The sequence below is a fragment of the Panthera tigris genome, chromosome C1, assembly GCF_018350195.1.
Source record: "Panthera tigris isolate Pti1 chromosome C1, P.tigris_Pti1_mat1.1, whole genome shotgun sequence".
In the NCBI taxonomy this organism is placed as follows: Eukaryota; Metazoa; Chordata; class Mammalia; order Carnivora; family Felidae; genus Panthera; species Panthera tigris.
In genome coordinates, this window is record NC_056667.1 from 3461992 (window position 1) to 3487352 (window position 25361).

Sequence of the window (25361 nt, forward strand, 5' to 3'; positions counted from 1 at the left end):
GGATACTGTGCTGCCCCTTAAAGTGTCTAGGGAAGGAGATCTCCAGGGCATCCTGGCTCATGGAGGAGACCTCCATGCCCCTTCCTGGCTCTGGTGCTATACCTCCATCACCACACAGCTGTCTCCCTGTGTGTGTCTGTCCTCTTCTTATGCAGACCCACCTCAGTGCAGTGTGACCTCGTCCTAACTAACTACACCTGCAAAGGCCCTGTTCCTCAGTAAGGTCACATTGTGAGTGGACATGAATTTTGGTGGGGGGGGGGGGGGAAGGGGGACACACTTCAATCCAGTGCCGTGCCCAGTGATGCCAACAGAGTCTCAAGCCATTTGCAACACAAGATGACATGATCAAGTCCCCCAAACCACCTGCTAGAGAAAGTCAGAGCTGCCCTCTTGGTCTGCTCCCCAGACCCCTGGCTCGTGTGTCCAGCCCAGTGCCCCACTCCGCTATCCGGATCATCATGCGTCTGGCAGAGCCCTCCCTGGAAGGCATCGCTGTCACATCCGGAGCTGTGACCCTAGAGAAATGGATATTGGAGTCCAGCACCACAGACTTGCTCAGGGTTTTGGGTTTTGGGTTTTTTGTTTGTTTGTTTGTTTTGGCTCTGGAAGGGACGGGTTGGAGAAGACTGAAGCACACAGATTATCGCCAAAGAAAACATCCAAAGACGGTCAGAGACCCCCATGAAGAAGTGAGCCCACAGCGACTGGATGGTCAGCAGGGGAGAGTACACACCATGAAAAAGTGAGCCAAGCCTCGGGGGCTCCCCCACTGGCAGCGTTCTGTTCAATAAGAGCTTCTCCACCCACCCCCGCAGCTGTGGTCCTCATCCGCACAAGCCCACCTTAGAACGCACACTGCAGTTCGGGTCCACTTAGTTTCCGGAAGGCCCAGGCAGGAAGTAATCATTAAAAACATGTAAATTAAGTTACCCCAGGAGCTAAATAGATTCATCATTGACTTTTTCCCTCCTCTTGGATCTTAACCTTCTGAGGAAATTAATCACCAAATGGCTCAAAACAGCCATTTGGATTAGCATGTTCTATTCACAGCCCTGGAGTGTGAAAGGTCAGGCCTGCCGGGACAGGAAGAGACCCACCCCCCCTCTCTTCACAACCCCCTCGGCCCCTGGCACGCCTCCCATTGGGTAGGGTATTGGATATGGCTGATCTCGGTGGGGCAGGCAGTGAGGGGGGGCGGGTAACCAGAAGCCCCTGGCCGCCTGCCTCAGGCTGCCAGCGGTCACCCAGGCAGACGAAAAGGGTGCCACCATTTATGACGCTGGCAGCCTTCATTCCACTGGACCAACCCATCAGCCACACACTCTCTGGAGAGAAGAGCTTTGTCCTCCACAACAGAGGTTAAGATAAGCAGATTCTAGCTCCCTGTGTTTCAGAGCAAGATTTCTGCCCCCTATGTTATCCACTAGCCTAGTCACGGGGCATTTATTGAGCACCTACAGTATGCTGGGAGCTGCATTAGTGCTAAGCACGTGGCCATCAACCAGACCTGTCCTTGCCGTCGGGGGAGTCTAAGTGCAGTGGACACCCAGAACCACGTGATCCTAACAGCGTGACCACAGCGAGCAGAGGGTGCCCTGGGCACCTGAGAAAGGGGCTGTGGGAGCTCTCCAGGGGGAAGCCAAGAGGGCTTCATGGAGGAGACGACACTTCGAGCTTCGTCTCAAGCCTGGGTGGGCGTCTCTCGGGGTGGGGGGGAGGCTCTCCAGGCAGGACCAGCCCGTGTCAAGCATGGAGACAGCCAGACCCAGGTTCCAAGTGGGACAGAGCCTGTCTGTGACTGTGCTGTCACTGGGTAAGTCCGTCTTTCAGCCATGTCATTCTTACTTGCAAGTACGTGGCTACACACAGGGATGGGTCCTGCTATTCCTGTTGCTATATGGCTGGAGCACAGGTGCGAGGCGGGTGGTGGCCCTGCAGCCGGGAGGAACTTTGTGCTGGGTGAGGTGGGGTGGAGTGGGGAGGGGAGGCGGGGAGATGAGTGAATGAGTGAACACGGGGAGTAAAGAATGGTCCTGGTGTCACAGGGAGGGGTCTGTCTCAGGGAGCACCTCGAAGAGACAGCGGCTGCCGTAGGCACTCAGACAGGCGCACCTCCGTCAGGCAGGTGCATTGTGGAACTGCCCCCCTGTCCTGCGGCCGGGCGGGGTGAGATCTGCAAAGTCCCTTGCAGTCTGTCCTCCGGTTGACATCTTTGTCCCCTTCTCCAAGTGACTCTTGTCTTGGGTCTGAGGCCCGTGTCCCAGTGCTGCCCAGGTCATCCTTACAAATGCCAGCACCTTCACAGGGACACCTCCGTCCCTTGTCCCCTCTTGGCTCCCGTATCACTTTCTGTGGCTAGGTAACAAACTCCTGCCAACCGGTCCAACAAGGGACAACGGAAACTGCCTCCAGCAGAAAGAATCGGTGACAGAAACCGTGGACACTGAGCACAGCGAGCAGCAGGGCGCATAACGTACGGTTTTATTTTGGAAATTAACGTAAAGGGCAACTTTGGGACACTCGTGACAGGCAAGTTCCAGTTTCACATCTGTCTGCGGGCTCCTCCCAGGACAGGACCAAGGCCGTGCCTCTGTGCACGCCTCCTGCCTGTCCGCCCAGCACACTGTCAGGACTGGCTTGCACCCCGAGGGGGCCCCGGCTTGTTGACCTCCGAGCCTCCGAGTTGAGGGGGGCAGTCCGAGGGAAACAGTGCACCCCCTGTCCTCTCTCTCGGGCCCCCAGGCAGGGGTGCCTCAGGGTCCACAAACCAGGGTTGGCCACAAGCCTGCAGCTCCCTCTCTGCAGCCACGGGGCCGTCTGCCTCTGGGACTCCGCACACAGACTCTGCAGAAGACATGTGCCGAGCAGCTGCTTCTGGCCACCGAGCGGAGAGCCGGGAATCTGCCAATTTGTGACAGACGTCTGAAGAAGCTATTTCTAAAACAGCAATTACCAGAAAGGGGAACAAATTACTACTTACTTCAGACTTTCACACATGGAGAATCGGGGCCCTACAAAGTAATCAGGGCAATGTGTTTGCAAAACGGCATTATTTATATTGAAATATTTCACAGAGAAAGGTCAGGAGCAGAAATTGAAGGTTAGCGAGGAATAAAATACTAGGGTCACTGTATCTCTGGAAAGTCTGAGCAGGGCCTTGATTACTGCCGCATTAGGCACATTTGGAAACTATCAAATAAATCCAGGCTGGTATCCAACGACAGATTTCTAGGAAAACATAAGCTCGGCTGTCCAAACCCAATGGCAGGACGGCAGGGCAAGGGGACAGGCCCACCCACACCGGTGGCCCACGAAGGGTCTGGCTGTGCCCAGGGAAGCAGCCCCACATCCTGTTGTGTTGCTAAGCAACCTCCCAGCCTCTCTTGGTCTCCGCCCAAGGTCCCCAAGACCGGAGGGACCGGAGGGAGGAAGGGAGAAGGGGAGGGCAGAGTGGGCTCACCCTCCCCGCCCCACACTCCCCATGGGCCCCGGGGGAGGGGACACCCCTGACGATCATTTCAGTAACACCCAGTCGTGCTATGCTTGCACCCGCTTATCTAACTGGAGCCTCCGAACAGCCCCGTGAGGCTGCGAGGGAAAGGTACTCGGCCCAGTGCTGGCTGCCCCCCACCTCTGCTGGCTTCCTTGCCTGGCCAACCCCGGGCCTCGCACCTGGACGGTCAGCCCTCTGCTCACCCCCACATCCTCGATCCAGTGCAGTCCCCGGGTCTCTCTCCCAAGATCTGGTGCCGAGCTCCAGGGACAGTGATGGTGCTGTTGGTGGATTTCGGCCCCGCCTGCCTGAGTCCCTTCTGGCTTGGTCTGTACTTTGTCTACCCCACTGTCCTATATTTTGGAGTTAGGAACAGCCACTTGCTCAGGGACGTGACAAAGGTCTCTGCCCCCCGGTTCTCAGTGGTTCTCTTTCTCATGCCATCTGGCCTTCCGGGCCCCCCTCAGCACGACCACCCTGGCTGCAGCCAGGCCCCTCCCTCCGGCCTCACCCACCCCAACATCCTCAGTCACCTGGCACCCGGGCTGGCAGGCCAACCCTGTCTTGCATTTTCTCCCAGGCAGGTCCCTTCACCCCGCCCCCTCTCCTCTGGAGGCTCTGCCCCCTTCTCCGGTGCCCTGGCTCCCGGGTGTCCCCCCAGCCCACACGGCACCTGCTGGCACACGCCTTTGCTGTGGGTGTCGGCTTTGCAACCACCACTGAGCCGAAGTCTTCCTTGGGGCAGACACCGTGGAACGTTCCTTCGTGTACGCAATCAGGCATTCTCCAGGCCCTCACATGGCCCTCGGGGGCACAGGGGTGTGTGTTCCGCTCTCCGGTGCGTCCTCTGCCCCTAGAACAGTATCTGCCACAGAGCAGGCACTCGATAAATATTTGAGGAATTACTATCCGTCCACCATGACCTAGGCCTCCGTTCATCCACCCTTTCATGTAACAAAAGCCTTCTGAGCAGCTCCGGGGCAGACCCACCAGAGACAGGAGCGTCCACGGAAACAGAGATGCTGAAAGGCAGCTTGGCTGTCAGTTTCTCAGCAGCTTCCGTGTGGCACATGGGGCTTGGCCGGGGCTGAATGGGGGCTCGGCGTGTCCTTACAGACCCTTCGCACAGAGAAGTCGTGTGCTCGAGACCACAGGGCGGGATCCCAAGGAGGACTGTCAGACTGTGGCAGAAGACAGAAGGACAACGGCAGGGACAGAGGGTCCTTGCGCATTTTACCTTCACACAACAAGAAACGTATCCACAAAGGCCAGAGGAAGAGGGGTCGCCGAGACCCCGGTGAAGGGGAACCCCGCCCGCAGGCCCGTTCAGGTGGGAGGGTCTGGCCGGAGTTGGCTCCGGAATTTGCAAGGCCCAGTGCAGAGTGAGAGTGGCATTCTTTGTTCAAAAAGTGCCATAAAGGTACTAAAACATGGACCCCTTTTCTTCCAGTCTTTTAGCTTGTCGTGGCAATTTCTAAATTGTTTTTAAGTTTATTTATTTATTTTGAGAGACAGAGCAGGGGAGATGGGCAGAGAAAGGGAGAGAGAGAGAATCCTAAGCAGGCTCCACGCTGTCAGCACAGAGCCCGATGCCGGGCTCGAACTCAGAAACCGTAAGATGGTGACCTGAGCTGAAGTCAGGTGTTGAACCGACTGAGCCACCCAGAGGCCTCTCAATATATTGTTTATATGTCTACTTATTTTGAGAGGGAGTGAGAGAGGGAGAGTGGGGGAAGGGGAGAGAGAGGGGCAAGAGAGAGAGAATCCCAAGCAGACTTCACATTTCAGCACGGAGCCCAGTGCGGGTCTCAAACTCACGAACTGTGAGATCATGACCTGAGCCGAAACCAAGAGTCAGATGCTTAACTGAGCCACGCGGGTGCCCGATCGTGGTGACTTTTATTTGCTATGTAGTGGCATTCTGAGTAAAGAAACGTTTACATTTTAAGTTATTAGCGTGGATTTTACCACTCATCCCGAAATTGTGCAATGCCAGTGCAAGTGCCCTCAACTCTAGCGTGGAATCACTGAAATTGTGCGACTCGCACTTTGTGGCTCGTACGTGACTATGTACTTCAACCTCAGCAGGACAGTGGCAATGCTACATACACACCACGAGCTCTGTTCCCCTTTCAGCCGCGGGCTCTGCTTTGGACAGTGGTCGGTGAGGAAGGGTCGCGAGGGAAAGGAAGTGCACCGTGACCTCACACAGGGAAGTGACATCAGTAAGGAAGGAGATAAGGTTCCTTGGTCCTTCGTGCCTCCCCTGGAATTCTGTGTTCAGGCCACATCGTGAGTGCCACGTGCAAATGGGGTGGCCCCGAATGGTGGACACACATACCACAGGCATCTGCCCGACTCACGGCCACACTCCAGTGCCCGTCAGATGTTGCTCGAAAAACACAAATTCAACGTTAGAAAGCCATTAAGAATCTCAAGATGGAGACGACAAGCAGGAAACCAAACTCAGGCCCTTGGGGCGCCTGGGGGGCTCAGTCGGTTGAGTGTCTGACTCTTGATTTCGGCTCAGGTCATAACGGGGTTTGTGAGATGGAGCCTCGCATCGGGCTCTGTGCTGACAGCTCAGAGCTTGCCTGGGGTTCTCTCTCCGCCCCTCTGCTCCTCTCCCACTCATGCGTTCACTCTCGCTCACTCGCTCTCTCTCAAATAAATACAATCTTCAAACGTGGGCCCTTCTGACGGTGTGGCCTCGTGTCCATCCAGGTGGCCCGAGGCCATTCCTCCTGGCCTTGCTCAGAAGGAAGCCCTGCCCTGAGCTCCCGGGTGGCTCCTTTCCCATCACTGGACCTTCTCTGGGCCCCAGAGTGGAGGTGGACCCACTGGAAAGGGAGGCGGGCGTTCAGGGGTGAGACCCTCTGTTGCCTTGGCTCACACACCGTGTCAGGCTGACCCAGAGCCTCCCGCCATGGTGCTCTCCATGTATAAGACAGCGGACAAGGCAGCGCTCAGCTCCACAGGCTCGGCCGGAAGCCCCTATTTCCATTTCTGAAATACGCAGGCTCAGCAGGCTCCGAGGATGCGTCCAGCGTGTGGCCGGGTGGAAGGCAGCATAGTCAGGAGAACTGACTGGGACGGACGCATTGCTCTCAGCCTCCGAGCTATTTTTAAAATCCCTTTTTTAAAATTTTTTTTTAATGTTTATTTACTTTTTGAGAGAGAGACAGAGTGCGAGCAGGGGAGGGGCAGAGAGAGAGGGAGACACAGAACCCAAAGCGGGCTCCAGGCTCTGAGCCATCAGTACAGAGCCTGATGCGGGACTCGAACTCATGAACTGTGAGATCACGACATGAGCCAAAGTCAGACGCTCAACCGACTGAGCCACCTGGGAGCCCCTAAAATCCCTTTTGAGCACTGGAACGGTTTCACCCCCATGATCCGCAGAAGAAAGCTCTTTCATCAGGGCCCCCCCAGGACCCCCTGCACACACACACATGAGGATACGCACATGTGCCGCCCCCACGCGTGGGGTTCAATGCCCACTTTGATCACGAGCATCTTTGCATCGCGGTGGATGACCTTGGGCTGAACGTGCTCGGCCACCGCGGTGCTGGCACAGACAACACGTTCCTGGGCTCCCCTCCAGAGACTGTCTTCAGAACCAGGATGTATTATTCTTGGTGGCGGGCCACATTCATCTGTTGAAGTCGGACACCATTTTGAAAACAGCTACAGGTCCACAGGAACTAAGTCTGACGTCCCCGGTGCGGGTCGAGTGACCCAGAGCCGAGGGACCCCAGGGCAATCGGCAGAGCCTCCTTCGGGGGCTAAATGCACAAGGTCTGGCCTCAGGCTGCCCGGCTTTTGATCTGGAGCTTAGACATGCATTGTCTGTGTGACCTTGAGCAAGTGACTTCCCCTCTCTGTGCCTTGGAAGCCCTGTCAAGTTAGGTTACTGGGAATGGCACTTAGCTCTGGGAGTTCTTCTGAAGATTAAGTAAGACAAAGTGTATAAAGTACTAAGAACAGAGTCTGGCACACGGAAAACACTATGTAAGTATTCACCATTTTTATGCCGACTCTCCAGGAAAGAGATATGTACAGAGGGGCTTGGAGAACAATGACTCCGGAGGACTCTCAGGGGCCCTTCAAGGTCTGTCTACACAGTCTTCTCAGTACCAGTATCTCTCTAGACCAGCGCTGTCCAACAGAACTTTCTAGAACAATTGCCACGTCCTCCTCTACAGTGTCCATTTCAGTAGCCACCAGCCACATGTGGTTCCCAAGGACCTGAAACGTGGCCATTGTGGCTGAGGAGGTGCCTTGTAATTAATTTAAATTTTCAAGGCCACATAGAACTACAGGCTACCAAATTGGACAGTACAGCTGTCAATCATTTCCAGAATTTCTCAAATTGAAAAGGAAAAAAAAAAGGTTCTGTACTCAGACAAGAGTGAGAAACATTGATTGCTACATCGCCATCTGGATGGATGCTCCCCAGTACTCATGAACTGATTAAAGGCCCTGAGAAGGCTTGCAGCAATTAAACTTTGTTTATCCAAGCATTCCCCAGATTTACTTGACCACAGAATCTCTTTTCTGTGCAGACGTATACAACATTCATTGACATCCAGCAGAGCATTCCAGAAGGAGAAGTCTGGGCCCACCACAGCAATGAATGCCATTTGGCTTTATATCTCTTTTTTAGTCAGTGCTAAGGATTCCCAAACTGAGAGACAATACAAAGTCACTCATGCATTCATTCAACAAACATGTGATGTGCACTGACGACACGCCGGGCTAGTGCTGTGCCTGCAGCCAAGTAATTGTCTCCCTTTTTCACCCAGTACAAGGGAAGCATTTCCCACCTGTCCCCAGAGGGACATGGGTTCTCTGCCTCCTTTCTGGAGGCCCCGTGTTTTTAAAAGCTCCCTGGTGATGCCACTCAGAGCCAGTTTAGAACCACCGGTGGGGGAAGCAGGGACGATGGGTCCACTCCACCTCTCCGAATCCAGCCCAGGATGCTTCCGCTTCCCACGGCCGGCCCTGCCCCGTCTGAGTGGGAACCCCTCTAGCATATTCTTGACAGACTGAGCCCCGTCTGCCGGTCCCGGTCCTGCTCCCGGAGACGTGAGCACCTCACTGGAGGCGGAGGAGGCAGCGAGCTCTGAGGGTCGGGGATCAGCCGTGCCCTCCCCAGTTAGCCACCAAGGACACAGAAACAGGGTGCTGTGCCCATCGAGTTCCACCCAGCACAGAGCGCCTTAATGAATTTTAGATTGAAAAACCAAGGTACTGGCATATCCTTAAGATGCCTAATAAAGCAGTTGGCCCGAAAGTCAGTCTCGCCCTCCAAATGAAGCCCCAAATGTGGAGCCGCCACCGGGCTTGCCAGGCCTGCTTAATGCAAAATGGGTAATGTCATTACAAGCCTCTTGAACGTGGGCTTATGAATAAAAGAACAATGTTAGAAAACAAGTCTCGGTGGTTTCTATGCATCGCAAACAGCCCGGAGCACATCCCCCTCCCAGCCCTTCGGCCCAGCAGAGGGCTCTCCTCCAAGACCCAACAGGCCCCCCAGTCCAACACGCACCGTCCCTGGCAATGCCGCAAGGTGCCAGGAGCGGGAAGTCTGACCTCCCGAGCATCCAAGCGCCCCCTCCCCCACTCCCGCCCCAGGACAACTCAGGAGGAGGACTTTGAGGCCACCCCTTGGGCACCGAAGGCAGAAGGCACACAAATCAGTAACAGAAAAGAGCCCCGCGCCCTCCAGCGTGCGTCCTGCGTGCTTGCAGAGGGTGCTAGGAATGCCCGCCTCTACAGCCCCAGGCAGTCAGCCATCTGCAGGAAACATGTCGGTCCTGCGGGGGCCGGGCTGGGACAGGAGTCCCCTGGTGAGCGGGTGCCCCTGGCTCCCTCGGCAGAGGACGGCCTGCCCCAGGGCAGCGTCCAGCACGGGCACGCCGCAGAGCGCGAAAGAAAGAACAAAGGAGACCGAGAGAAAAGCCATCTATCTCCCGGACTCGAAACGAGAAGATGAAGTGTTCGGGAGGGCAGAGGCCTTTCAAAGGGCTTTTTCATCCAGTGCCAGTGAGGTTTGAGCGACGGGGAAGAGACAGATCTGAGCAAACCGGGCGGATGGCTCGGAGGGCGGTGCGGTCGGTCAGCGTCCTGGGAAGAGACAGACCCTGTCATGCGTGCAAGGGCACCACGGGCTGTTGCGAGAGTTTCCTGCCGTGCCGGGGTTTGTCCTGGGAACACGAGTGTCTCCCTGCATGGCCTGGGAACAGGACGAGGACCAGTGACCTCCCTCCCAAGGCCCCGGGCCTCTTGGGTCACAGCCTCTGCCGAGGTCACGCCCATCCTGGGGAAAGACCCTCATTTTCCCTCTCGATGAGCGTCTCCAGACCGTCTTCTGGTCCAGTTATCCATTGGCAACCTCTCTTATCTGAAATACAAAAATATGTATTAGCAAATATTTATTGAGCTAGCAGAACTGTGAACACAAAGAAGGTGATTCATAAATATTGCACGGCTGATTAATTGGTGCCGTCATCCCTGCCTTAGAGGGCCCTAGGAGCCGCCTGCCGCACTTGGTCCTGTCCCCAGCGGTCACCCAGCACCGCAGCCACCGCTCTATCGAGACGGGGCTCTCTGGGCACCTGGGTGGCTCAGCCGGCTAAGGAGCCGACTCTTGGTCTCGGCTCAGGTCAAGGTCTCACGGTTTGTGAGTTCAAATCCCGAATCAGGATCTGGGCTAACAGTGTGGAGCCTGCTTGGGATTATTCTCTCTCTCTCTCCTCTCTCTCTCTCTCTCTCTCTCAAAATAAATAAATAAGCTTAGGGGGAAAACAACAACCAGACTCTCAAGGCAGGCGTGGTCCCCAGATCTGTTCCCTTCTCTGTCCAACGAATCAACAAGGCGACCCCACGATGCCCGGGTGCGGAATTTCCAACACAAGCCCGGCCGTCCTTCCAGAAACTTGGGAACTCTCTGGCCTTCTCTGAACTTTTCTCTTTCGGCCCAAGTTAGAGGTGGGGAAAAAAAGCCCAAGTCAAAACAAAGGGCAAACCTTTGAAAGGCGTGTTTGCAACTTTTAATGGCATTAATCTGTCACAGTGCGCCAGAGGGGAAAGCTTCATCTGTGTCCCGACTGTAATAAGTACATATTGAGCAGCCCAAGACTTGATTTATTAACAACGAGATTTTACAAGCAAGCCATTATTGACAGATGGTAGCAATCTTAGGCATTCCAGATCAATACCCTTTAATCGAGTCAAATCTCAACAAATTAAATTAAACCAAGATTCTCAAATAGCCCCAAACTAAACAAATGGATGTGTGTAAAATATTCCCACGTGGCTGGATGACACACGGGTCCCTGTCCTGAGTCAACAGCGGTGTTTTCATTTATTTATTTGAAAATCGAGACACGTGTCAGGACACTACTGTTAAATGGGCACATCGGCAGTCCTTCCGAGCCCTGCAGCTGGACACTGGGATGCGAGAGGGACCTTGTCGAGGACCACGTGGAAACAAACCGTCCCCTACCTGTCTGCCTCCCCCCACACTCCCTCTGGCTTATGGCTCCTAGAGAACAAAGGCCACATCCCAGCGCTGCCCTTGGGGAACCTAAGTGAGCTTGGGTGAATCCCAGGTAACTCTTTACACCCACAAAACAGAGTTGCTATGACATCAGACAAAATCGCGTATTTGGAAGGCCAAGTCTGGGTCTGGCACAGCAGGTGTTAGAGCAGGGAGGCCTCCAGCTGGACGGTGGCTGACGAGCATCATGCCGGCACCCACGGCCAGCCCGTCCCCAGGGAGACGGGGTCCCTGCGAAGCAGGAGGTGGGCCAGCTACGTCACATCACAGCGGCTGTCCCCCACCCTGAGGAGCCTCTCTCAACACGCAGTTTTCAGTCCGGGAATTCTTCTCCCCCCTTGGAATTCTGCAGCGTCAGACGGAAGTCCTTGTTTCCAAGATTCAAGTATGGATCGTGCTCCGTCTGTAGAAGCCTGATGTTCGGGGTCGGCATTGGAAGGAGATGACTGGGCTTTGCTGCCCCCGGGTCCACCATGGAAAGGGCGTGTCAGAGGCTCAGAGATGGCCCGGAGCGCTCCTGACACCCAGCCCGGACGGAGCCTGGCTCGGGGGAGAACCGAAGGCGGTTGTGGCTCCAGGCGGGAACAGGGAGCGACATTCACAGGGTCACTGGGGGCAAGAAGGCGCCTCCTGCCTTTGTTTAGGACACCCCCCGGCGGCTGAATATTTGAAGAGCAGCCAGCTCCAAATGCTGCTGGGGTTTGCGGGTTTTCTTTGCCAGCTACACTCGTCCCAAACACCTGCTTGTCACTGTGACTCCAGGCACACACGGCAGAAGCGCCCAGGAAGCGCCGTGAGGGCAGATGCAGGAGACACCTAGCTCCAGCCTTGCCTTTGTTTTTCCTGAGCTGTGTTTGTCCAGAGGTGTTCTGGCCCCTGACTGCCAGGCCCCTGCACCCTCCCGATCCCGCTTCACTATAACTGTGTTTGTTTCCCGTGGCTGCCATGGCAAATTACCCCAAACTTGGTGGCTTGAAACCACAGAACTATATCGTCCCCCCCTGTCCTGGAGCCTAGGGGTCTGAAATCAAGCTGCCAGCTGGGCCACGCCCCCCCAGGAGGCCACAGGGAAGGGTCTGTCGCTTTCCTCTTCCTGCTTCTGGGGGCTCCGGGTGTGCAGGCTCCGGCAACATCCCTCCCATCTCCCTTTCCATCTTCACAGGGGCCTCTCCTCCTCTGCATTCTTTTCTCGTGTAAGGACACCTGTCGTTGGATTTAAGGCCACCCAGATAATGTAGGGTAATCTTATCTCAGGATCCTTAACTGCATCGGAAAAGACCCCCTTTCTGAAGAAAGTGATATTTACAGTGTCCAGCGATGAGTGCATGTCTTTTGGGAGGGCACCATGCAGTCCACTACGAACAGTCTTCTCCCCATCAATGAATGGATGCATGGATGGATGGATGGATGGATGGACGAATGAATGAACAAGCAGCTGCTACCCCTGACAGCAGTCAGCAAACAGAAGAAGGTGGCAGCTGGATGCCTCGATGCCCCGGTGTGGACACAGGGTGGGAACTGAGGCTGAGGCTCAAAGACCCAGCAGTGAAGACTCCATCTCCCCGTTTCCAGGGTGAGGCTGAAGGGCCCAGCTCCACCTCCTCTAATCGGGCAGCGGCCTTGCATCAGGGCCCCTTCCTGGGGACCCCAGGCCCCTGGCCCTGAATGAGTTGGCTGCAGTGCTCAGCCAGACCACCCAGACCCGGGTGTGGCCTCCAAGACCCCCTCCCTCCATCGCAGGGAAGGAGCTGCTGGATAAACACAGGCAGTATGTGCGTGAACAGGTGCAGGTGTGGGTGTGTCCATGCACGTGCAGACATATCCATGTGTGTGCGGGTGTGCAGGTGTGCAGGCATGTGGGTATCATGTGCATGGGTTTGCGTCCGCACAGCTAGTGGTGTGGGCGTAATTAGGACACATTCCCAGCAGCCCTGTTTCCTCTTCTGGCCTGTAATTCTCTGCCCTGTCAGAATATTAGTACTAAAAATTATGAGACATAAATGGGGCTGGTTACCATAAAAGCTGTAAAATATTTGTTTCTAATGGAGCCTGTATACAGCGAATCTGTCTTCCGGCGCCTGAGAGCCCTCCCCTCTAAGAAGAGGGCCATCTTCTCAACTACACGCAGTGAAAACACATGCCTGGTTTTCAGGGTGTCCCCACACCCCCTCCCCAGGCTGGGGTCTCCTGCATCCCAGCACTGGGGAGGGGATGACGAGGGGATTCGCAGCATCTGGGCATCTGCCAGGGGCCAGACAAGGTGGCCAATGCATCGCATGCACTGAAGCCCCATCCATACAGCAAGGTACCCCTCTTTCCTCGAAGCAGACAGAACATGAGGTTGAGCCAGGTCGAGGCACTCATCCAAAGCCACACAGGTGGTCGCCAAGAAGCCAGGGTGGCCCCCAGACCCATGTACTTTCCAGTGAAGAGGTTGGCACCTTGTGGGGATGAGAACCACCTGGACGTGGGGGGGTGGAGGTGGGGGTGGTGTTTTTGTGGGACCAGCCATGCTCAGCCTTTTCCAAACCCCACTGAGGGGAGCCTGGGGTAAGACTGGATTCTCATCTGTAATGAGCCCCCGGTGACTTGTGTGGATGGTCCTCTAACAAGCCTCTGAGGGGCTTAGGTGGGAGGAAGGCTGGTTGGTAAGTTTGTTTCCAGCCGACCTGCCAGGAGACTGCGGTCAGAAGTCCATACAGTCAAGCACCTGCCCATCTCTCATCTCTAGGGTGACCCTGAAAGGCCCTCATATCTAGGAAAACTGAGGCTTTCTGGCTGGTGAAGGGCACCAGGGGGACTCAGGACAAGGATGGGACCCCAATCGCTGCAGGTAAGCCACATGGGGAGTTGCTGGGACACAAACCTTGTGGGGAGCAGTGGCTCTCTGGGGGTGGTCTACAGATGTTGTTCAGGGGACACAGGCTTCCCCTACCAGGAACTAAGGCAGGAGCAGAACATCCCTCTTGGCATGGATGGGCCTTTTCCTTCTTTCATGGAAAGCCCAGGTCCTCTCATCAGTATTTGGTGGGACAATGAATATATTCTCAATATGGTAGGAAATCCTGAGTGTGTTGGGAAGAAGGATTAGCAGACAAGCAGTCTGGATTGTCAAGGGGAGTGAAAGCCATGGTGAGGACTTGTGACCTTACATGTATTTTATTTATTTTTTTAATGTTTATTTATTTTTGAGAGAGAGAGACAGAGACAGAGACAGAGACAGAGCGTGAGTGGGGGAGGGGCAGAGGGAGAGGGAGACACAGAATCTGAAGCAGGCTCCAGGCTCTGAGCTGTCAGCACAGAGCCCGATGCCGGACTCAAACTCACAAACTGTGAGACCATGACCTGAGCCGAAGTCGGACGCTTCACCGACCGAGCCACCCAGGCACCCCATAGGTATTTTAATTAATTCATGAGTCATGCATTCTTTCAAAAGCAATTAGGGAGCACCTACTATGCTCCAAGCACTGAATTTGGAGTTGGGACGCAGCCACGAGCAAAAAGGCATTCTTCCCTCTTTGCACCAAGAACAGAGCCTATGCAATTAAACAAGTATGAGGTAAAGCATGACGAGCCATGGGAACTGCAGCAGGGCCCAGGCACAGTGAGCAAAGGCATTCAGAAAGAGTCCATACAACCACCTACTCGGGTCCTTATGAAGGTGTGCAGGCAGCACAGAGAGAAGAGCTCAATTGTAACGACCGTTAACTTCTACCCAGAAGAAAGGATCCTGGAAAACTGGGTGCCCTCCTGGACTAGACAGGGGGAATGTTCACACCAGTCCCTGGTGGCAAAATATTCTGTTTTAGATGGAAGAAACTATCTGTTTCTATGCTTATATGTCTATCTATCTACCTATCTATCTATCCTTCCATCCATTCATCCATCCATCCATCCAACCATCCATCAGTCCATCCAACCATCTATCAGTCCATCCAACCATCCATCCATCCATCCTTCCATCCATTCATCCATCCTTCCTTCCATCCATCCATCCATCCTTTCATCCATCCATCCATCCATCCATCCTTCCATTCTTCCATCCTTCCATCCATCCAGCTATCTATAAGCTATCTATCTATGTACCTATCCATCTATATGCATTTATCTACCTATCTACTTGTCAATCTATCTATGTGTATGTATGTGTCTATCTATAATCTACTTATTTTTCATCCATGCATGCATCCATCCATCCTCTATCCATGCATCTATGCCTCTATCTATCTATAAATCATAATATTACATCTGTGTCTATATATGTAGATACATGTATAGTAGATAAAGGTAAAGAGGAATATAAAATATGAAAACAGAAGCTGGGGTTTAAGCTTTTGGTCCCATTTGGGTCCATGCAGACGATTCTCTGGAGCAATGTCTTGCTCAATTTCATTCTGCTGAAATTATAATAAATACATAAATAATTATGGGTTGCTTCTCCAGAGCAAGTCTATTTTCCCCAAAATTATTGAGCCAGGGTTATCCTGACTAACTGAATATTCTGAACTAGAAAGAAGTAACCTTTGGAAATGATATTCTATACAATTTCAAATTTGTCCAAATATTGGCCCTGGAACACGGCAGTTAAAACACTCCTGCGTCAGAGTGCTGCTGACTTGGGTGCTTTCTCTGAGGTCCAGTAGCTCCAGTCAGCCTCTCGCAGACCCCTTTCAGCAGAAAGAGCAGAAATCAAGCCTCATTACTAAGCCTGCTCTTGTTCGGGAGAAGTTAACTGGAATTTACTAAACCTGGCTGCCTTGAAGAGCCGAGAAAATGGATGCTTTGCGTCTGAATTTCCATGTTCTCCAGCAACATATTTCATGAAGAATTTACCCATGACTTCATGGCCTCGATCTATCTTTAATGGCATTTCTGCCAGCCCGTCTTCCCATGGCCCCTGTTGGCATCTGAGGCTTTCATCATTCAGTGTCCTCTGTCCTCCCCACCACGCCCCACACCCCACCCCTCACATCACTCAGGGGCCACCTGACTGTCTCTTCATCCCAGGTCCTATTTACCCACAGATGAAACCAACTCTTCCCTGGAAGCCAGGTCCACCTTCTTGAGAAGATCGGTTTATGGTGGTGATTGTTCTGACATAGACAGGCACACAGCAGTCCCCTTGCCATGACTGTACACATGTATTCTGGAATTGAGATCCAGCCTATATGCCACAGGGTTGACCCTAGAGAGCACCAGGAGGCATCGAGCATTAGGTCGGGCTTCATCCCCAGCTCCAAAGGGCTCCATTTTGGTTTGAAACATTAAATATGTGGCATGGGGTTAGAACCAAATCCCAGAACCTTTCAAGTGAATGACCTTGGACTACTGACCCTCTGTCCACCTCACATACTCACCACTAAGTGGAAGCTTCACACCCATTGCAAGGTGCTCCAGTAAGGATGAACAGAGATCCTCCAGCCATCCCCATCTGAGACATACCAAATGCACAGAGCAGGAGAGGTCAAGAAAGGTCAAGGCAGGACAGAGAGGAAGAAAACAGAGCAAACCCATCACACACCACCAAGCCCAACTCGGACTGCAGAGCACGAAAGGCACCCGAAACCCACATTTCTGAAATATGAACGTTACCATTGCCAGCAAATCCACACTCACAGCGTTCCTGCCTCGGAGTATTTATGGAGACATCCCACCAGTCAAGGGAGACTTACGAGCTACATAAATACAAAGGATAATCCAGCAAATTCCAAGTTGTACTGAAGGGCCGCAAATCAGTTCTTGGGCTGGGTCCCAGATACAAAGAGAAAGTGTGATTAAGTGTGACTTTTTTAAAGTTTTGTTTGGATTTATTCCTAAAAGCTCCTTCACCCAGAGACTCAGGTTTCTTGTTGGCATAGATGGCTGCCGTGTCATGAATCAGAGGCAGAAGATTTGAGCAGTGTCCAGAAGGAGCCTAGAGGGAAAAAAAAAAAAAAAAAAAGAGGAAGAGGAAGAGAAGTCCAAGAAACAGAATGGCTCAGAACTTTGGGGCAAAATGAAGATTTGTCAGGACATGTCCCCCAGCCGGGGTGTGAGGCCATGAACCCCAAGTGCCAGCTGGGACCTTGGGCTTGGCTGCTTCCCCAGGGCTGTGCAGGTGACCACAGGTAGCACGCTCAGCCACTGAGGGGACATCTCGGAGGTAGGGCAAACGTTGGCTGGGACGTGATTAGAATGAACGAGAAGACAAATGGACAGGTGACATTGGGAGACACAGGGGACAGTGGGCTCGGATGCTCAGCACTGGCAGTCATCTCCCCAGGATCTGGGGAATGTCTGTGTTCCCTACCCAGCATCCTCCCCAACTGGCTGGGGCAGAAGTGCCTCAGTGAAGTCCCCTGAGACAATGGCATCCTCACAAAAGACCCTGAGCTGGGTGGGCTCTTGCCTGCTCGCCTCCCGAGCTTCCATCCCTGTAATGGGAATGATCACCTTCCTCAGTGAATCACTATGCGGGTGACAGGATAGGCCCGGAAGGTCCTTAAGCAGCAGCCAACAAAGTCGGATTTCAAGGCAATTTCTTCCACCCATTCCTTCCTATCATAGCAGGCAAGGAGGGTTCAATCACGCCTTCTCATTTTCTGATGCTTTGATATCTGGTGCCTTTTTGACCCTGGAGAGACAGCCCCTCCTAGGGCCAGCCAGTTCCCTTGAGATAGTAGGTGACCAGCCTTGCAAAGCACACTTTTCTTATGCAAAGCAGCCAGTGCAGAGCTCACAGCCCCACCTCCTCTTCTATGGCGCTCTCATACCCTGGGCCACTGTCCCCCTGCCCTAATCACCCCAGGCCAGGTATCAGAACACTAGGAGGCATCCCAATGCACCCCAGAGCCTGATAAAACCATTCAAGCCCTGGCCAGCGCTGAGCCTATGACTTTGCCTCATCCATTACCCATTCCTTCCCACAGAAACCCTGATAAAGCCTCAGGCCCACATTTCCCCCTCGCTCCTTCTACCTCCAGACTCGCCCTTGTGCCTCCCTGTGGGTCCTAGCAATGGCACGCTGTGTCCCCACTTCCTGGGGTCTGTAGGCCTCCCCATACCTGAATACTTGTACATTTTCAAACTAGAATAACCAGGCCTGGGGAGTACATCTGGATTGTCCTCCCCTTGGGGACAGGTTGGCTGCAAAGTGACCTCCATCTGCCCGAGGGAGTTTGTGCCTGGCTAAGCACTGGGGCTGGAGCAGGTCCAGCCAGCTCTGGGGAGGGATGAGCCAGCACACCCAAGCTGCAACCCTACCTAGCCTCTCTGTGCCCGAAGGTGGCACTCTTCCCGCCCCCACGACAACTTGGGACGTCTCCCACCATCTTCAGAATCGGGGCAGCAAGAAGAGAGCTTTCAGTCAGGGGCCCCTTGAGACCCTCCCACTCAGTGGATACCTCTCCCCTGGGAAGGGGGTCCCCAAGGCAGCCTGGGGCTCCTCAGTACCCCTGCTATCTTGCCTCCAGGGACACGGGACTGTCCTTGCCTACCCTGTGAGGCAGGAAATAGCTTCATGAATTTCCTTTCTTTTAATGCTTATTTATTTTTCAGAGAGAGACAGAGAGAGAGAGAGCACAAGAGAGGAGGAAAGGCAGAGAGAGAGGGAGACAGAGACAGAGACAGCAGGCTCCACACTGTCAGCACAGAGCCCGACACGAGGCTGGAACTCACAAACTGTGAGATCATAACCTGAGCCGAGATCAAGAGTCAGCCACCCAGGCGCCTCAAGCTTTATGAATTTCTTTGGCCAATGAAATGAGGGTCACTTCCAGGAAGAGGCATCATGCTACTGGGGCAAGACCATCCAGAACCTTCTTATCCAGCCACAGTGACTTAGGAAGGGCACATTTACAGGAAGGTGCAATTCTCAGCTATCACATGAAGAGACAGAGGTTCATTCTGGAGAGTTCTGAGCCCTGCGGTGACCCCCCGTGTGAGGGACTCTGCCGGAGGTAGTCCTGAGTGGAGGCTGTTTGTTACCACGCCACAACCCAGCCCGTCCTGACCAACGCAGGGGCTGACATAGGGTCAGGTCAGCATGCAGGGACTCCCGGCCAGTGGCCGCCAAGAGGACAAGGCGCTAGGCACCTGCACCCCACCAGGACGCCCCAACAGAAGAAGAAAGAGTGACAGGGACCATTTCATACGACTGCATCGGGAAGAGAGAATCACATTCTATCTGTCATCCAAACTGCCTGAGGAGTGAGTCTTTATTAAAAGTTTTCCATAAGCAATTAATTCAGCAATTTAATCATGGAACGTTCCTTTTCTTTCTTTCCCGTAAGATCTTAAGCACATTTACTGCTTTTGCATAAAGGACTTTTGCTTCTAATCATATCGATTTTACTGTAATTAATTTTTAATGCATTTTCCAGGGTCTTGTGTATATACACACCAAGGGTTTTTTTTATCATGTATTAACATAGTCACCCCCACTCTTAGAGTGGGTCATTAAATGAGGGTTAATTTATCATTGCTTACAATGGCACAACGTTAGCCCAAATATCAACGCCTTTTGTCACGTACCCTCTGAAATGTGACAGGACACGGAAAATAGTCACAATGGGATTAAATTCGCCAAAGTGAATCTTTGGGACTTTTGGTGAACTGTAATAACGGCTTGACTGTCGAGCAGTAAAGACGTCCTAGTGAGCCCTCCACCCGATGTCAGGTACTGGGGATGCTGGAGTCGTGACAAGTCCCACCCAGACCTCTTCCCAAGCTGAACACCTCCTCCCAGGGGCCCGTCCCCTCTGACACTAGGTTTTCTGACTTAGCGAGAGGGGGTTGTTACGGCACAACCCTTGCTGGGGCATTCACGGTTGGAGGATCAAGTTGCCAACAGGTTCACCGTGGCGCTCGGTAGACGGCGAGATCTCCCCAGATGTTTGCTGACCTCGACATTATCACCGCTCATTCCACAGGAGCCTTCCCAACACAAATCTGTTGTGTTAATTAGCGTTGAACACGCTGTTTGCTCTGTCTCCGACTCAATGTTCACAGAAAATACCCTCATCTAACATGGCCAAGCCTGTGTTTTTTGCATCCACATTCGAGAGACATGTCCCCAAAATGGGGAAGAGGAGTCATCTGTCTGGTCTCCATTCATTGGTGATTGGCTCCTAGGGTCCAGGGCCATGGCCTCCCCAGCAGGGAGCCCCAAAATGTGGAGCAAACAGCAACAACCCCTCCTCCCAGGGTTGTGGGCTGCACCCCCTGATGCAGGTCACAGCTCTGGTGGGCAGCCCCCTGAGGTCTGCTGTCTGGGAGAGTGCCCCAGCAGGACACTCATCACTGCCATCCAAGTGCCACTAAGCTGTGCTTCGATAGGAACTGATCACGGGATCATCTGGGGTTATTGGTGAGCACCAGCCTCCTTTCCAAGACCTGGGACCCACGTTCAGCAGCCACGACCAGTTCTAGTCTCCTGTCCTCTTCGCCAGGGAACTAGTAATGACTCTTCATGAGTGAGACCAAGGACACCGCCCTGCTCAGACACCGCAGAGTTCCTGGGGACTTTCCCTGGTGGCTCAGTGTGTGGTAGAGAGAGCCATAGGAGGGTCTGCGCGTGAGCACGTTGTTTCAAGGCCACCAGCTGGCAATGGATGGCATGCCGGCCATGGCTAACACAGAAGTCCAAGGCAGGAGGTGTGGTGCCACCCACCAATCACGCAGTAGTTTGGACCATCGCCCTCTGACCATTCAGCAGCCCTTCATGGACCCCAGGTTCTGTGCCTGCCCCTGCCTCAGGAACAAGAAGGGTCGGCCTCACCCACAGACTGCACCCAGGCCGGCCAGAGGAGCCGGGCAATGACCAGCCAAGCCTTTGTTTGCTGGGAACCTTGCAGGGCACCGCTCACCTCTGCTGGGGAGGCAGAGAGAGTGTTCAGGGGGTGCTATGGCCAGAGGAATGGCTGCATGGGATCAGGCAGGGAGATGGGGCGGGAGGGGGGAGAAGCCCTTCACAAGAGAGACTGCTTCCCCTTCCCAAGAGCACAGACGCGTGAGGGATGGGTGGACAGATGGACACCCACGGTATGAGGGATTTCTGTCATTCCAAGTGTGTGGCCCAAGGGCAGAGAAGAGCTGCCTTCCTCCCCCTCTTGGAGGCTAGCTTGTCCTGCGACATTACTGAAGGAGGCCAGGCCTCATCCCTAGAGCCCAATGGTCAGAACACAGAGGCAGACGGTGAGACCCCGCTGACCCAGGTGCCCATAGAGTCCTCGTGTTGTCAGGAACCAGCTCCTGAGTCACCTGCCCCAGAAAAGACTGGGGCTTTTTTCTTAACAAGCGAGGCATTCCTGCCTTCCTGACTTAAGGGGAAGGGAGAACAGGGCTGGCACTCTTCTCTCTGCACCCTTCCAAGGACGCACCGTGGCTGGGGAGAAACTCATAAGACAACCCTCCCGCTTCGTTAGGATAATAGCACCCAGTCTCGCTACTTCAGCTGCCCGTGAAAGCCTCCAGCTTCCTTCTGCAAGGCCGGGGTTAAGGCAGAGAGAGGCCAGGCAGTGAGGGGCTCCCCAGTGGCCCCTAGGAGTACACGCCTCTCATGGGTCAATTCACTGGGGTTGGTGGATGGATGGATTGTGAGGTGTGCTTGTTTGTAATATTTACATGTATGGGGAAAGGAATATTCTGGCACGGGGCCATCTATCTCATTCTTTTTGGAAGCACTGCCTCTTTTTAACTAATGGGGAGGTGGCTCACTAAATAATTTATAGTCCGGGCTTGCCAACACACCACATTCCCATGGGGAACATTTGCATGTGCCACCAAAGCGAGTGGCTTAATGGCTGGAGCGTGCACCAGGTGTGTGTGGTCAGCTGTCCATAGCATGCGGCCCTGTGGGCAGGTGGAACAGGCACCCGGACCCTGCAGAATGGATGCGGGAGGCAGGTGACCCCACCCCCCACCTCAGCCAGTGGGAAAGTGCACAAGGACGACAAGAATGCCTGACATCGGGGTAGCGTGTTCACTCTCCATCATGGAGTTCACGGGGTTGAGTGCCATCACGGCATCGAAGGAGAAACTGAGGTGCCCGGTAGGGCACGTGGCCAAGATGGCAGAGAGGGTCAGGGTTCACCTGGGACCACAGACTGGATCACTGCCCTGGCTGCAGCACGGGCTGACTCTTGCCCGGTTCCTTCCCTCCTTCAACACCAGCAGCTCTGCCAGCCATTGGCCACCTTACTCTGGGGCTCAGGACCTCCTGTGCCCCAACTGCTGCCTGCCGCCCCCTTTTCCAGGTGCTGCTGATTTCCTGCCTGGCTCCCGACCTGGGCTTGTGGTCTGGATCTCTTCCTTGTGTGTGCTCCTGGGCTGGATTTGGAGGAAGGAGAGTCAGAGGGCACAGCAGGACATTCACTTGGCTCCTCGAAGCTGCCCCTCCTTCACTGCCTCCTGAGTGAGCTCCCCTCCCCCTCCAGGTCCTGTGTGAGCAAGCTCCCCTCCCCCTCCAGGTCCTGTGTGTGGCCATGCACAGAGATGCACCCCAAAGAGCCACACCCCAATGTGCTCGCACCAACCCAAGACCCTGTCCCAGAAGGACCTACTAACCCTTTGACCCAGGGGTAAATCTCCCCTCTTGGGGGTCTGAGTCTCCCCAAAATGAAAGGGTTGAGCTATTGCCATGGTTCTCAACCTTGGTGGCACATTAGAACGTTCCGAGGAAGCTTCAGAGTCCCCAGTGCCTGACCCCACCCTGTGCTAATAACATGACCTCTCCAGTGGGGACCCAGGTATCTGCACTTTGAGAATTACCCAGGTGATTCCAACCCACAGCCCAAGGTGAGAGCCGCTGGGCTGTCTGTGGTCCTCAAGGTGGGATCCTGGGGGCATTAGCCACACGGAGAACTTGCTAGAAATGCAGTCTCAAGCCCTGTCCCCAAACCACACACGGGAACTCCCTCCAGGGGGCTCTGGGCTGTGGAGAGTTCGCTCCATCATCTGAAGTCCTTCAGCCCTCCCTCCAGCGGAGCGCTTGAGAATCCCGGCCCCATTTCCACTGCCTTCACTTCCCTGCTCAGGGCCCTCCTCATCTGTGAGGCCTCTAAAGCCCTCCCTCCCAGGCCTGGAACCAGTTAAATGTGTGAAGCGAGAAGCCATTGCAGATGCTTAAAGCAAGTTAGTTCTGCTGGTAAATTCGTGTTGATAACTCATCAGGCCCCAGTCGGCTGGCTGCCAAGATTCGGAAGCACGTTTTGCTTCTGGAGAAGGACCGAAGGGCAGCGCAGGCCTTTACAGCGAATCAAAGGCCCTGTGTGCAACTCCCAGGGTCCTGGAGACCCCAACGCACGCTCCCTCTGCAGCGGGCAGCAGGGGCTAACCCCGGAGGGGGCCCTGAGCAGCAGAGGAGGAAGTGGATCCTGGAGAGGGGCGGGCTGGGGTTCCTCCCCGGAGACAGAGACCTGGTGCCCAGGAGGAGGCAGACTGGGGAGGAAGGGTCCCCTGTTGGCCTGAGGCTCCCTGGGCACAGGGCTCTGCCGCATCAGGCTCACTGGTGGTGCAGGCACACATGCAAAGGGACCCATTCCCGATCCACCCACCGTGAGGAGCGTCCCTGAAAGCCGGCGGGGCGGGGGTGCGGGGTGTGGGTGGGGGTGGGGGGAGAGTGAGGATCCCGGAGGTTTCCGGACCAGCTTGGGCAAGGGGAGCCTGCAGTGCGCAGTGCCTGCCGCCAGGTGGCAGCGCCACCGCCACGAGGCTGGGCTGGGGGATGATTGGGAGAGGCTGTCCCAGCCACTACTTTGTAGCAGCGTAGAGGGGGCGGGGGAGGGGAGCTGGGGGTAGGAGAGGAGGACCCTCCGAGAACGCGCTGGAACAGGCTGCACCCCACGAACCAAGGCAGGGCACGTCCAGTGAACCCCAGCTCCCAGAAACCAGGCCTGTGTCCTGGACCCCCGAGCGCCAGCCCTGCCCTGCCTGACGCCCCCCCCCTTATCGCACCCCCACCCCCTCCCCCTCCCCACCCTGCTTCAGGCGGCTCTGCACAAAAGGTCCCCGGACAAATCCTTCAGGGTCCGCGCATTCCTTGAGAACTTAAGTTTTGCTGTTTCTAGCTCAGTGAGTCTGAAATACTTCCTCCCAGATGGAAAGACCACACTTCAAAGATGATTGACCAGGAAACACCATTTTTCCTAGATGCCTCCTTTTCCTAACCATTATTCCTTAAACTGAGCTCTAAGGGTTTCAGAGATCTCCTCCAAGAGAAAGTGTTTCCTCCCAAGAGATTCACGCACTTAACCCACATTTGGGAAACAAAGGGTTATAACATGAATGATAGTAGCTAACTTGTGCTCAGTGCGTCCTGTGGGTGCAGGCATCTGTCCACTGCACAGACCAGCAGGTTGAAACAGAAGACAAATAACACGGCTGAGGCTGCTAGGGCAGCCCGACCCCCTTCTTAACCCTGGGGTCATACCACTTCCCCCTGGTTTCCTGGAACCCCTCATTCTTGCCTTTCCCGTGTCCTCCCTTTACCTCCATCCAGCTGGAACTGGGGGGGGGGGTGGGGGGGGGGGACTCTCTGACCCCACAGACGTCTCCTGCAGAAGGTAGCAAAACCTCCTGGTTGTGGCTTACCGGACCTCCCTGCTGGGGGATGACCGTGGCCGTGCAGGGCTGGCTAGAGGCGTGTGGAGGGGCCTCAGCTAATGAGGATGTTTGCCTTGAGTTTCCTCTGGAAAGCAGAGCAAAGCCACCAGCAAGGACTGAGTATCCCAGTTCCCAAAGAAGTAACCACAGAACAACAGCTCCTTGGACCACTGTGGTACCCAGCAGCCCGGAGCATCTGTGAAGCATCCCAGACGCAGAGGGAGAGGGCAGAGTAGGGAGATGGGGAGGAGGAACGGGGACGGGAAAAGGGGTCCAGGAGACAGGCCGGCTGCGCCCCCAGGGCCCCGATACATCCGGCTGATGCAGCGGGCGTGCAAGCCTCTGGCAGCCTGCGAGGCCCCATCAATCTGCCCTGTGTGGAGTCCAGGACCTAATTGAGTCTCTCTAGCAAACAGAGAGAGCTGAGAGGCAGGAAGTGCTGAGCTGATGGGCCACAGAAGGGACATTAGCAGAATGAGTCTACCGAGCGTCGAACAAAAACACATTCCAAAGAGCAAGCCTGCAGACCGGTGTCTCGGCACAAAGCTGGGCGCTCCCATTGGGCACAAACCTGACATTACCCTCCTCCAAAGTGGCGAAAGCAAGGTGGGGGGGGGGACAGCTCTGTGAGAGGGAGAGAGAGAAGGAGAGATCATCCGCGTGGGACCAGGATCTCAGGGCTTTGAAATATTCTGCAAGGGGCTTGGTGCCGTCGGTGTC